The following is a 15,706-nucleotide window of genomic DNA, read 5'->3' as shown; positions in this document are numbered from 1 at the left end:
CATTTTTTTAAAAAGATGTATTTATTTATTCATGAGAGACACAGACTGAGAGAGAGAGAGGAAGAGACACAGGCAGAGAGAAAAATAGGCTCCTGACAGGGAGCCCGATGTAGGACTCGATCCCAAACCCTGGGATCACAACCTGAGCTGAAGGCAGGCGCCCAACCGCTGAGCCACCCAGGCTTCCTTTTTTTTTTTTTTTCCATTTTATGAAAAATTAAACATGGCAGTATTTGCTAACTCCTCCTAGTGAGAGAAAAAGTTTAATTCTCCTCATTTTGAATCTGGTCTGCTCTTAGTGGCAGCAGATTCAGCTGTATCCAGCAGAAACAGCAGAGATTCAACAAGACAAACTAGTACATATGAGTCCCCACTGAATTCCACATGTACTCAAAGGCTAAGTGCTTACCTGAATATGGAGCCTATTTACCATGTATGAATTATTGTTTACACAAGAAGAAGCCCATGTAAACTAAGCATACAGTTTATTTTTTTAAGATTTATTTATTTGAGAGAGATGGATAGTGAGAGAGAGCAAAAGGGGGGTGGGGAGAGGGAGAAATAGGCTCCCTGATGAGCAGGGAGCCTGACACAGGGCTTGATCCCAGGATTCTGGGATCACGACCTGAACTGAAGGTGGACACTTAACCAACTGAGCCTCCCTGATGCCCCCTAAGCATACATTTTAGAGACTTATCTGTCATTATTATATATCCCAATATACAATGTACATCTGCCCCATAGACTAATAATTAACCCTAGAATAGAAGTGAATTGATACGTTTACTATGAATGTACTGACTCTATCAGAAACAGATTAGAACTTGGGGAAGTCTATGTGTTCTCAGAGATCTATGGATTTCACTAAACCATGAAGAAGATATACTAAAGCAACCCTATGGCCTGATTTTAGGACCGTAGTAGGTTTATCATTCTAAGCAAGGTGCTTAGAAAGGAAATGTTATACAGCTCTTGAGCCTGCTGTGAGACCCTTGATTGCTCCAAAATCCTAGGTAGATAGCAAGAATTAAGTGTGTCAAGAAAATGATTTCCAAGGGTCTTCTATGGGGGTCAGAAATTAAAAAAAAAAAAAAATGCTTCCTTAAAAAAAAAAAAAAAAAAGGAAGATAGCTACTAGGATGTGACCAGAATTTCTGCGTGATTATTACTCCTACAGCCCTAAAGTTTGAAAATGAAACTGTATTTGGAGACAGAAAATAGGAAAGACTATTTACCTCTCGTGGAATCTAGGAGGTTTATAAAACAGAAAAGCCGTATTATATATACAACTTCAGTCGGCCCTATTGACTTTGTATTCCATGTAGACAGTAATCTCTGTAGTTGATTCTATGATTCCTTAAAAAAAAAATTGAATCCAGATCAGTAAGATGAGGCAAGAGTAGCAGATACATGAAAGAATGCTTGGGAAAAAAAGATTTTGAAAAAAACTGCATACTCTAAATCTGTAATTTCACTCCTGGTAATACGCCTTTAAGCAAACAAGGAGGACAAGAATACACATGTACACACACAAACATATATAGTGCAGCATTATTTACTAATTAATTAATTGTAAGGAGTTAAATGGTGAAAAGGAGTAAGAGATTATGAGCTTAGAGGTGCCTGGGTGACTCAGTCAGTTAAGGCTCTGACTCTTGATTTAAGCTCAGGTCATGATTGGCTCAGGTAGAGAGATCAAACCCAATGTCAGGCTCTATGCTCAGCAGGGAGTCTGCTTGAGATTCTCTCTCTCCCTCTCCCCTTCCCCCTCCATACACTCTCTCTCTAAAATAAATAAATAAATATTTTTTTAAAAAGATTATGAGCTTATAAAACACTGATAGAAGATAATGTAAAATAATTTTAAAAGAAATTAAACAAGAAATAATGTCTATAAAATATCTAAATATTTTTTAAAATATACAACATGCTTCTAAATAATCCATACTTCAAAGAAAGAAAGATATTAGGGAAATGAGAAAATATTTCTACCTGAATGATAATGAAAAACACAATGTGTCAAAATGTGCATGTTGTACCTAAAGCAGTGTTTAGAGGGAAATTTATAGCTTTAAAAGCTTATATTAAAAAAATAAAGTGGTCTAAAATCAATGACCCATTGCTAGAAAGACAGTAGAAAAGAAGAGCAAATTTAAATAAGGTAACTAAAAGGAAGAAATAATAAAGACAGGCAATCAGTAAAATAAAAATCAATAATGAAAAATCAACAAAGGAAAAAGCAGAGTCTTCTAAAAGACCAATAAAATTGAGCATTACTAGCAAATCTGATCAAAAAAAGATAACTATAAATTACCAATATCACTAATGAAAAAGAAGATATAACTACAGACATTATAATGATAGTAAGGGACTATTATGAACAAACATATAGGATATATTTAACAACACAGATGAAGTGGATGAATTCCTTGAAAGACACAAATTACCGGAACTTCACAGAAAGTAACAGAACACCTGAGTAGTGTTGTATCTGTTGAAAAAATGAATTCATAATTAAAAACATTTCCACAAAGAAAATTTCAGTCCTTCACGAATTCAATAAGGAACCAGTCTTACATAAACTCTCAGGAAATACAGGAGGGGAGATACTTCCCAACTCATTTTATGAGGCCAATATAATCCTGACACAAAAACCAGAAAAAAGGCAAAAGGGAAAAAGAAAGAAAATTTCAGGCCAATGTCCCTTTTTAACAAGACAGAAAAACCCTAGTCAAAATATTTACAAAACAAATCCAGTAATTTATTAAAAGGTAATACATTATGATCAAATAGTCTCTATCATAAATATGTAAGATTGGTTTAATATTAGAAAGTCAATGAGAGCAGGCCTGGTGGCTCAGCGGTTTAGCGCCGCCTTCAGCCCAGGGTGTGGTGCTGGAGACCGGGAATCGAGTCCCACGTCGGGCTCCCTGCATGGAGCCTGCTTCTCCCTCTGCCTCTCCCTCTTTCTCAATCGGTGTCCCTTATGAATAAATAAATAAAATTAAAAAAAAAAAGAAAAGAAAGTCAGTGAATGTAACTGACCATACCATCAGTATAAAGGAAAATTCATGCTATGGTGACTTAACACAATAGATTCAAAAAAGAATGTGACAAAGTTCAACACCCATTCACTATTTTATTTTATTTTATTTTATTTATTTTATTTTATTTTATTTTTTAAAGATTTTATTTATTTATTCGTGAGAGACAGAGACAGACAGACAGAGAGAGAGAGAGAGAGAGAGAGAGAGGCAGAGACACAGGCAGAGGGAGAAGCAGGCTCCATGCAGGGATCCCAGGTCTCCAGGATCAGGCCCTGGGCTGAAGGTGGCGCTAAACCGCTGAGCCACCTGGGCTGCCACCATTCACAATTTTAAAAAACAAAACTCAGTAACTGGGAACAAAGAAAAATCAATCCTTCAACTTGATTAAAAAGCGTCTATCAAAAAAATAAAATTTACAAATGGCATCACATGTAATAGTGAAAAGTGGCATTTTCCCCCAGGAGAGGACTAGGAAAGGATTTCTGCTCTCACTTCTTCTATTTAATGGAAATCCTAGACAGAGCAATAATGTAGGAATAATAAAAGGTATACAAAATGAAAGAAAGAAGTAAAAATGTCTTTACTTTCAGATTACAACAATTGTATATAGAAAATCTTAAGTAATCTAGTTCTTAAGTTTTAGAACTAGTAAATGTACAAAAGTCCATTCCAATGTACTAGAAATGAACAATTACAAAATAAAATTCTAAAATTATACCATTTACAACAGCAAAAAAATACTTAAGTGTAAATTTACAACACAGATGAAATAGAGACAACATGCAAGACTCACGAAGACTCTCATCCTTAAAAACTATGAAACTCCTAAAGAAACTAAGAAACTCCCTAATAAATGGTGATAGATGATGCTCATGTATTTGAAGATTCAGTACTTTGAGATACCCAATTCTCTTCCAAACTGACCTGTATTTTTCTTTTTTTTTTTAATTGAAGTTCAATTTGCCAACATATAGTATAACACCCAGGGCCCATCCCATCAACTGCTCTCCTCAGTGCCTGTCACCCTGTTACTCCATCCCCTTACCCACCTCCCCTTCCACAACCCTTTGTTCGTTTCCAGAGTTAGGAATCTCTCATGGTTTTTCTCCCACTCTAATTTTTCCCATTTTCCCTCCTTTTCCTTATAATTGCTTTCACTATTTCTTATGTTCCCCGTATGAATGAAACCATATGATGATTGTCCTTCTCCACGTCGAAGCAAATGGTGGGTATTCATCCTTTCTAATAGCTGGGTAATATTCCATTGTGTATATATACTACATCTTATTTTTCCATTCATCTACCGAAGGACACCGAGGCTCCTTCCACAGTTTGGCTATTGTGGACGTTGCTGCTATAAACATTGGGGGTGCAGGTGTCCCGGTGTTTCACTACATCTGTATCTTTGGGGTATAAATCTAACATAGCACTAATCAAAATCCCATAAGGTGGGTTTTGTTTTTTGTTTTGTTTTGTTTTTTTAGAAACTTACAACCTAATTCTGAAATTTACATGGAAATGCAAAGGACATAGATCTGTGCAGTACTGATACAAAATGCATAAATAGATCAATGGAACAAAGTCCAGACATAGACCTATACATGGTAGTAGGATTTTTTTTTATAAAGTTACCAAAGCAATTCAAAGGAGAAAGGAGGCCTTTCAACAAATGGAGCTAAAACAATGTAATGTCCATACGGTAAAAAATGAACCTCAACCTTTACTTCAATCCAAATATAAATATCAATTTAAGATGACCTACAGACCTAACTGTAAAAACCAAACTACAAAACTACTAGGAGATGACACAGGGAAGTATCTTCATAGCCTTGGAGTAGATTGAACAATGAAAATTACAATTATATTCTACTAAAGCTGTTTGGAAAGATAGAAAGAGATGGAGTACTTCCAAATTCGTTCTATGAGGCCAGCATCACCTTAATTCCGAAACCAGACAAAGACCCCACCAAAAAGGAGAATTACAGACCAATATCCCTGATGAACATGGATGCAAAAATTCTCAACAAGATACTAGCCAATAGGATCCAACAACACATTAAGAAAATTATTCACCATGACCAAGTAGGATTTATCCCTGGGACACAAGGCTGGTTCAACACTCGTAAAACCATCAATGTGATTCATCATATCAGCAAGAGAAAAACCAAGAACCATATGATACTCTCATTAGATGCAGAGAAAGCATTTGACAAAATACAGCATCCATTCCTGATCAAAACCCTTCAGAGTGTTGGGATAGAGGGAACTTTCCTCGACATCTTAAAAGCCATTTACGAAAAGCCCACAGCAAATATCATTCTCAATGGGGAAGCACTGGGAGCCTTTCCCCTAAGATCAGGAACAAGACAGGGATGTCCACTCTCACCACTGCTGTTCAACATCGTTCTGGAAGTCCTCGCCTCAGCAATCAGACAACAAAAAGACATTAAAGGCATTCAAATTGGCAAAGAAGAAGTCAAACTCTCCCTCTTCGCCGATGACATGATACTCTACATAGAAAACCCAAAAGCCTCCACCCCAAGATTGCTAGAACTCATACAGCAATTTGGTAGCGTGGCAGGATACAAAATCAATGCCCAGAAATCAATGGCATTTCTATACACTAACAATGAGACTGAAGAAAGAGAAATTAAGGAGTCAATCCCATTTACAATTGCACCCAAAAGCATAAGATACCTAGGAATAAACCTAACCAAAGAGGTAAAAGATCTATACCCTAAAAACTATAGAACACTTCTGAAAGAAATTGAGGAAGACACAAAGAGATGGAAAAATATTCCATGCTCATGGATTGGCAGAATTAATATTGTAAAAATGTCAATGTTACCCAGGGCAATTTATACGTTTAATGCAATCCCTATCAAAATACCATGGACTTTCTTCAGAGAGTTAGAACAAATTATTTTAAGATTTGTGTGGAATCAGAAAAGACCCCGAATAGCCAGGGGAATTTTAAAAAAGAAAACCATATCTGGGGGCATCACAATGCCAGATTTCAGGTTGTACTACAAAGCTGTGGTCATCAAGACAGTGTGGTACTGGCACAAAAACAGACACATAGATCAATGGAACAGAATAGAGAACCCAGAAGTGGACCCTGAAATGTACGGTCATCTAATATTCGATAAAGGAGGAAAGACTATCCATTGGAAGAAAGACAGTCTCTTCAATAAATGGTGCTGGGAAAATTGGACATCCACATGCAGAAGAATGAAACTGGACCACTCTCTTTCACCATACACAAAGATAAACTCAAAATGGATGAAAGATCTAAATGTGAGACAAGATTCCATCAAAATCCTAGAGGAGAACACAGGCAACACCCTTTTTGAACTTGGCCACAGTAACTTCTTGCAAGATACATCCACAAAGGCAAAAGAAACAAAAGCAAAAATGAACTATTGGGACTTTATCAAGATAAGAAGCTTTTGCACAGCAAAGGATACAGTCAACAAAACTAAAAGACAACCTACAGAATGGGAGAAGATATTTGCAAATGACATATCAGATAAAGGGCTAGTTTCCAAAATCTATAAAGAACTTATTAAACTCAACACCAAAGAAACAAACAATCCAATCATGAAATGGGCAAAAGACATGAAGAGAAATCTCAGAGAGGAAGACATGGACATGGCCAACATGCACATGAGAAAATGCTCCGCATCACTTGCCATCAGGGAAATACAAATCAAAACCACAATGAGATACCACCTCACACCAGTGAGAATGGGGAAAATTAACAAGGCAGGAAACCACAAATGTTGGAGAGGATGTGGAGAAAAGGGAACCCTCTTACACTGTTGGTGGGAATGTGAACTGGTGCAGCCACTCTGGAAAACTGTGTGGAGGTTCCTCAAAGCGTTAAAAATAGACCTGCCCTACGACCCAGCAATTGCACTGTTGGGGATTTACCCCAAAGATTCAGATGCAATGAAACGTCGGGACACCTGCACCCCGATGTTTCTATCAGCAATGGCCACAATAGCCAAACTGTGGAAGGAGCCTCGGTGTCCATCGAAAGATGAATGGATAAAGAAGATGTGGTTTATGTATACAATGGAATATTACTCAGCAATTAGAAACGACAAATACCCACCATTTGCTTCAACGTGGATGGAACTGGAGGGTATTATGCTGAGTGAAATAAGTCAATCGGAGAGGGACAAACAGTGTATGTTCTCATTCATTTGGGGAATATGAATAATGGTGAAAGGGAATATAAAGGAAGGGAGAAGAAATGTTGGGAAATATCAGGAAGGGAGACAGAACATAAAGACTCCTAACTCGGGGAAACGAACTAGGGGTGGTGGAAGGGGAGGAGGGCGGGTGTTGGAGGGGAAGGGGTGACGGGCACTGAGGTGGACACTTGATGGGATGAGCACTGGGTGTTTTTCTGTATGTTGGTAAATTGAACACCAATAAAAATTAATTTAAAAAAATTACAATTATAAAGGGGAAAAGAATAAGTTAGATTTAAAATGAAAAGCCATTGAAAAATATATGCAACAATTTATATATCAATAATACCTCAATACGGAGGTTTACAAAAAAAAGGAGGAGGAGGAAGAGGAAATGTAAAGATAAACCATAGACTGAAAGAAAACATTTGCAAAATATTTATCTGAGAGCCAACTTAAATCCAGAATATATAAAAAACACTTACAAATAAATAAAATACACATAAATGGCCCAATTTTAGAAAATAGAAGGTTGGCAAAAGACTTGAGTAGACACTTATGAAGGAAGACATTTGAATACTCAATAAATACATAGGAAAAGTACCCAGCATCATTAGTCATTAGGGAAATACAAATTAAAATAAAAACTAAACACAAATTAAAACAAACACAACTACTAGAATGGCTCAGGTTAAAAAGCTTGACAGCTACAGATTTTGGCAATTATAAGGCAACCATAACTTTCACATACCGCTGGTGAGAACATAAAATGGAACAACCACTTTGGATAACAGTTTGGCAGTTCCTTATGTTAAACATACACCTACCTGTGACCAAGAAATCCCAATCCTAGCTATTTACCCAAGAGAAATGAAAACAAACATTTGTACAAAGACCTGCAAAACAATGCTCATAGCAACTTTATCCATAATCGCCCATAACTGGAAAAAATACAAATATCCATTAGCAGATGAATTAATAAAATGGCAGTATATCCATGCAATGTGATGCTCTTAGCAATAAAAAGAAATGAATTATTTATATACAGGCCAACCTGGAAGACTAAAAAACAATACACTGAATGAAAGAAGCCATAAGTTCAAGAATGTATACCATAAAGCTGCATTAATAGGAAGTCCAAGAACAAGAGAAAAACTAACCTAAGATGAAGAAATCAGGACAGTGTTGCCTGTTGGTGACGAGCATTAGCTAGAAAGCTAGAAAGCTAGCATTAGCTAGAAAGGGCACTTTCTGCAGTGCTGTTAATGTTTTACATCTCAATTGGGATGACAATTATACAGGTGCATGCTTTTGTTGAAACCCACTGACTATAACTCACCTAAAATATATGTTAATGTATATAAATTACCACTAGACTTTTTCACAAAGGTCAGATAGTGAGTGCCTGCCCCAACATCTAAAGCTTCATAGGAATAGACATCAAGTGTGTGCAATAGCCTTTATTTGCATAATGGAAAGAGTATGAGCCTCAATTTTCCCACTTGGAAAATAGTAATTCATGTATTAAAAGTTAAATGTTATAATGCATGTAAAGCATATAGTATAATGGCTAATACAAAGTATGCATTCAATAAATATTTGATTCTCTTTCTCCCTTCATGTGGCTTATCTTTAAACTCATCTTGTAAATGTAGATGGTAGATTGTATCTGTCTTTATTTTTTTTTAAGATTTTATTTATTCATTCATGAGAGACAGAGAGAGGGAGAGAGGCAGAGACATAGGCAGAGGGAGAAGCAGGCTCCATGCAGGGAGCCTGATGCAGGACTCAATCCCAGGACTCCAGGATCATGTCCTGGGCCGATGGCAGGCATTAAACTGCTGAGCCACCCAGGGATCCCCTTAATCTATCTTTAGAACAAAATTTTTCTCATTGTCACTGGACTAAAGGAATAAAACAACTGCTAGCATACTAAAGTAAAAACAATATAGCCCTTGTATTTTAATACTTCCCCATCAATAGAATGCAATAAAATATACATTAAAATAAAAACCATAACCAGCTATGATTGTAAACAGCTAACAATTTTTGTTTAAAAAAATGAGTCTGCTTTAAATATTCAGCCTGTTCACTCAGGAAAGAAGCCTGACGGAGTCAAAACCCTGATAAACAGAAATTTCTAGATATACTGGCAAAACAAAAATTAATTTTAGTAGCCACAAGCTCCTCAGAGGCACAGATCTCCTTAGCTGCTCCACTGCAGTGGTCAAAATCCTGATCGTTAAAAGATTCTATGGCGGGTAAGATCAGAGGTTCTGAAGTCATGCAAGTGATGGGTTCACACGCCCAGCACTGTCACGGGCTATAGACCATGCACAAGTTATTCAACAATGGTGTGTTTGTTTTCTCATCCATAAACTATTCCCTAACACAACTAATTCCAATAATGTATGTTGACTGAATGACTAAACAGATGGAGATATAAAGTATACTCCTCATGGCAGTAGCAGGAGAATTAAATGAAATAATGCACATTTAAACACCCTGTAAGTCCCCAGCCTTGGGATTATTATACGCCACCCTTTCTCATTTCTCAGTCTGTATGGGTAACTCAGATGGAATGCCTCATAGATAGACCAACACTTTAATACAAATCCCCGGTTCCTGACACCATGTTTATTCTGCTTGGGAAGTAACTGACACACATGCACACACTTCTGTAATTATCTCAGAAAACCAAACTACATCTAAAGAGAGCTGGCAGAGAAAAGCAACGTGGAATACACCAGTCAGTTCTGACTCCTCAGTAAGTGATACTTTCTGTTATGGGAAGTGTGTCTCATGCTTGCTTTGACAGCACATATACTAAAAAATGGGAAGTGTGTCTCACCAATAACAAGCACTGACTCCCAAAAATGTGCCCGATGCATTGTTAGCACCACTCACACTGAGTGTGCAGCAGAATAACCACTGACAAGCGTTCCAAGATTTGCTCATAAAATCAGTAATTTTTTTGTCATTCATTGCCATTAACAAGTAACTTGTGACCTAATAAATGTCACTATCCATTTTCTTTAATTAAAATAATAAATATTATGCAGTGACACAGATTGGCATTTATGCGTTCATTTCTGTGATGTGGGATTTATAACCAAGCCTTTCTTTGAGGGATTCCACAAATAAAGGTTATTAAGCTGCCACAAGATGAACACAAGCTCAGGTTAATGAAATTGGACAATGAAGGGCAGTGATGGATGAAGCCCTCATGCACGAAGAAAAAAGGAATTCCCACCCAAAGTAAGAAGCATTCTTGGGCTGACAAAATATATATTCCATCTTTCTAGGCAGTTCAACTTTCAATACATGCAGGATGAACTCAGAGGCAACATCAATTCTACTGCTATTCCCTTGGGGTAGGCTTAAGTGTGGCTTCCCCATTCCCTTGGGAACCACTGTTCCCCACTTTATGGTGCATCCCAAGATAGGAAGGATTTTCAAGTAAAGAGAAAACTATTTTGGCATGTGAATTTGCTACCAGAGAAATAAGACTAATTATTATAATGTCCCAACCATCTACTTTGAGGACATGCTTCTCAATTCTTAAAAAGAAGGAGTTGCCCTTCAAAAAAAAAAAAAAACCAGAACAAACAAACAAAAAAGCCAAAACAAACAAAAAACAAGAAGATATTCTTGACAGCCCTTCCCAGAAGAATCTCTTCTTGCCTCTGGGATTCCACTCTTGCTCAAAGTCAAGAAATGAACCCAACACTCCCAACCTGAGATCCAGCTCCATCTCCAGCGGGTCTGATCCTGGAAATCCAGCTCAGGGAAATGGACCCAAACTAGCTTCATGGCAAATGTTCCAAATGTTACTGTTCAAAGTCTCCACAAAGCACTAAGTGAAGTGGAATTTAACCTCCACAGCTGAGATTTATCTTTGTGGATTTAAATCCACCTCAGGATGGCAGACACCTCATCTCACATTACTCCATAGCAGCTCAGAGCTATGAGAGGAGCCAGGCTGGCTGACTGGTGGCTCTCAGTCAGTGGACCAGACTCCCCACCACCCCCTTAGCTTCTAATCCCAGCGGCTGTTCTTTCTTGTGGCTGAAGAGTAGCTGTCTACTTGAGACTAATAAGTTAGAGATCAGATTTCTCAACTGCTGCATATTCCAAAGAATATGAAATACAGCAAGTCTCATGTGGAGGAGCCCCAACTTTAAAAGTGGCCATAGTTGAGTTCAAGTTTTGGCTCTATTACACACAGGAGAAAACTGACACACAGCAGGGACTCAACGAAAATTAGTTCCCAGCACGGGAAGAAAGCTTTGCTTTGCCATCCCTTTAGCACTTCAAATGAGCTAAAATAGTTATATAACAGTGTACTTAAATTGTACATGTGTGAATAATATATTACTACATACAATATATAATTATATATTATGATATATTTTATATAAACACACATATGTTCATAGTTTCACCTATGCACACATTACAGTTAATATTTTTCTTTTTTAAAGATTTTATTTATTTATTTGAGAGAGAGAGAGAGAGAAAGAGCTCAAGGGGGCAGGAGGGGCAGAGGGAAGAAAAGAAGCAGACTCCCCACTGAGCAGGGATCCTGATGTGGGGCTCAATACCAGAACTCTGGGATCATGACCTGAGCTGAAGGCAGACACTTAACCAACTGAGCCACCCAAGTACTCCTAGTTTATATTTTCTTAAAGTTTTTCAGTTAAAGTACAAACAAGATGGATTTACAGGCCCAAATTGATGCCCACTTAAGCAACAGCAAAGAGAAGTTCCCAAAGTAGAAAACCTCTCCCACTTAAAGGGCAAGCTAGCATAACCAGCTAGTGAAGCTCTGGGACATGTAGACAAGAATTCTTCCATTCTGAATAATGTCTGGGGCATCCTTGCCATCCAAGACTCTGCTTCTCTGTGTCTCCTTTTCCATATTCTAAGAGGTGACTAGCCTCCAGCTCTAGAGACTCATCTCATCTTTGGATAATGAATATTCTCAACAAGATTACAGATCAAATCTGTATTACACAATAATACAAACTTCATGGGTTCCTCTTGGGGACTTACAAAATGATTAGTGACAGATGATGAATGGATGGATGGGTGGGTGGGTTGGTAGGTGGATGGATGAACAGATGGGTAGATGGAAGGATGAGCGAGAGGCTTCCCAAAGTGCCTGTTACATAACAGGCACTCAGTAATTTTAGTTACTATTTTTATTGTGATTAAGGCAACAACAACTTTACATATTTCTGTTCTGGTCCATGACATAATTATTTCATAGTTAACTCTCCAGAATAATCTACCCTTATATCTTAATGATACTCAGTATCTGGGACTTCTCACATGCAGGGGTAGTATCAGGAACACTAGATAAGGAGATATCGTTTGTAATGTACATCTCTCAGGGCTCTAATAACACTGAAATTTCATGATTTGTGCCAGAAAGCTCACTCTCATAAGGCAACTCTTATTGTCCCAAAGAATTTCCAAAGCCCCAATTTTTTCTTCCATTGATTTTGAGTCCATATCCATATTCCATCTCCCACGGACAATCTTTTGGATATTTGAAGCACTTATCATACCACTGAAGACTGAGTCTAGTGCACAGGTCTACTCATCCCTGAGATGAAAAGGCATAAACCTGTTAAACACTTTTAGCATTGAACTTCCAGCCAACATGTTCATATCTCAGATTTAAGCGACATTGAAAGAGACATCCCTCTCCCCATACTCTCCCAAATTTCTACACTGTGGCTCTGAATCATTCCCTTCTTTAACATCTCCAGTTTTACTTCCCTGTTGCTACCTGAATTAGCACTTGGTTTTCTTTTCAGCGTCAGTATTTATAAGTAAACAACAGAGCAGAGTGTCTCTGTGTCCGTGAAAACAAGTAAAGGATGACAAAGGAGGGTTGAGGTGAGCAGGCTGGTGAATGAGCAATGCTCCCTCTCTGATCTCAGCTTCAAAGTAGGGCTTCAAATTTATCCTTAGGCAAAACTGAAAGTTATTGCAAATCATGAAAACCAAGGATTGATGACATGACCAAAACTATAGATATTAAATACCTAAAAGTTTAAGAAACCTGTGTTTCAAGCTAAGAGCAGTACATCTTGGAGAGATATAAACCTGAAACATTATTTGTTTTTGATCCAGTCACTGCCTGAATTATAGTCTGTTGGTTTTCTAACTCTTTTCTCTTAGTAAACTTTTGACTATATTCCAAAATGTCATGGTCATTTTTAGTTATTACAAATCCTGCCCAAGTTGAGACTCCAAAATCACCCATTTTGAAATCCCTCCCCTCCCTCATTACCAGCTGGGCTTTAAACTCTTAGGGATCTGGGAGGGGAAGTGTTTTCATTTTCACTCCTCCCCTTCTAGCACTTTGAAGGGAGGGAAAACCAAAGGCTAGTTTCAAGCTATCTTCTCCCTGGAATGGAGAATTAGGAGGAAAATGGTTATCTGCCTGGTGGTAGGGAAGTAACACAGTCACTCTGTCATCGTCTAAAGATTCTATTGGCTACCAATTATCTTTGCCAGTATGGTGATCTCCTCCTAGAGGAGCCATGGTCTTCAGGGATGGTAGATAACTTCACCAAGGACCCTAAAAATGGGAATCTTTGTTCCCATTCAACTACACTAATGATCATGCCCCTACTCACCCCATCTAAGAAGAACATCACCACAAAGCCTGCTTCTCTAAATCCATGCTCATTCACATGGAGTCAAAGAACTACTGAGGTCCCCTTCTGAGCTCTCTGAGGGTCACAAGGGCCTGGGATCAGGTAGTTTCCTTATCTCTTTTCCTAGGCATGTCCTGACTTCAGAAATCTCTAGAGGAGAAGCATCATCCCCTTAGACCCTATATTCAGATAAACCCCCAAATTCCAGGAAAACATGTCAATATCCCCCAAGAATGCCCTCAGCATGCTCCACTCTGATAAAATGGTACCACCAGGTTGGGCCTGAAGGACTCAGGCATAATTCAATAGGTATGACATGCCAATTTCCACTTCTTTAAAGCATCCCCAGTCTTCAAAAGTGATGTCCCTGAAGGCATTCCCTTACCTGACTTTGTGGGGAGCAGAAGGAAAAAAATTCAAAAATTCTTATACTTTAAACCAACAACTCATGACTCTGGTAATTCCTCCAACTGACCTCCATCCCAAGGTTTCTGCTAATTTAGACTGGTGGAAGAACCAGCTCTGCAAATCCTCAGAAAGCTGGGGTTGAATCAGGGTCCAAAAGAATATCTAGTTCCAACTACTGACATCTCTCTGGAATGGATAGGTTCCTTAGCACCTGTGTTTCTAGCTCCAAGGCAACAGGGAAATCCTCCCTTACCATACCCTGTAACAGGAGTGTGTTCAGCACTTCTCATATTTACCATGCATACAAATTACCTGGGGATCATGTCAAAGTACAGCTGCTCATTCAACAGGTGCAGGGTGGATCCTGAGGTTCTGCACATCTAACCAGATCCCTGGCAATAATGCTGCAACCACAAATCTACAAATCACACTTCAGCACATGGGTTTTATTTTCTTTGCTATTTTTCAGGCCTGGCAAATCTCTTTATTCTCAAACTCTCTAGTACCTAGTAGTGATTGTTTCACGTTGAGCAAACTTCTTGCTAAGTCCATCACATACATTATACCCTTAAATTCTCTCAAAAACTTTCTGAAATACCTAGAAATCATCATATCTATTTTAAAGACAGGGAACCTGGTCCTTAGTGGGGCTGGGGAACTAGATTCAGGCTTCAGGCTAACAGCTGCCATAGCCGTGTGCTTTTAAATACCACAGTCAGAAGAAGGCAGACCAAAAAAAAAAAAAAAGGAAGAATATAGAAAAGAAATTGCAATAAACAACTGGAGGGTATAAGGAAACTTCATTAAGTGGTGTTTATATTAGACAAGGATGTCCGTGAGCTGGTCATCCCTCACAGGAAAATTGCAATATTGAGCTCCTGAAATAGCCTGAGACACGTTTAAGCATGGATTTACATCATGAACTCCATCACTTTCCTCTTCCCTCATTTATAGCTGCCAAGTTCAAGCAACCTCTTCCCTGTTGGGGGGGGAGGGGTCCCATGAATAATAGAGATGTCATTTTTAACTGTCAACAACATACCTTGTAAATGGTGTATGCAGGCTTTTAAATAACCCAGCAAACCGTTCTTCTGACATCATTTTTATACCACACTTTGCAACAAAACTAGAAGTGATCTGAAAAGAAAGCACGTGGTTTAAACTACAGAATCACGCTCACCCACACATTCTTGTCTGCACTGAATATTTCGCTGGGTTTTGCTTCCCCCTCCTCCACCCTGATAACAACTGTCTGCTATGGAGACAAGACAATTAAACTATTTCAGCATTTTCCCTCAGTTAAATAGGCTCATCCTTCCCCATGACAGTTAGTTATGGAGTCAGAGAGGGACTGCTGTCGTTCATTTCTTCTTGTAAG

At 38.2% G+C, this 15,706-nt stretch overlaps 1 long non-coding RNA gene across 1 annotated transcript in view; it reads right to left on the bottom strand.

Annotated features, from left to right (window-relative positions):
* Positions 1 to 2,739: 2,739 nt before the first annotated feature.
* LOC121499417 overlaps positions 2,740 to 15,706 on the bottom strand; it is an 82,916-nt gene continuing 69,949 nt past the window's right edge. The window contains exons 4-5 of the long non-coding RNA XR_005990117.1: positions 15,371 to 15,465; positions 2,740 to 2,983 (exon numbers count right to left, since the gene is read on the bottom strand). This is a non-coding gene — a long non-coding RNA (uncharacterized LOC121499417). The remainder of the gene's footprint in view (positions 2,984 to 15,370; positions 15,466 to 15,706) is intronic.

The sequence above is a fragment of the Vulpes lagopus genome, chromosome 10 (assembly GCF_018345385.1).
Source record: "Vulpes lagopus strain Blue_001 chromosome 10, ASM1834538v1, whole genome shotgun sequence".
Lineage (NCBI taxonomy): Eukaryota > Metazoa > Chordata > Mammalia > Carnivora > Canidae > Vulpes > Vulpes lagopus.
The sequence above is the reverse complement of the archived record's forward strand: the minus strand, read 5'-3'. Positions and strand labels throughout refer to the sequence as shown.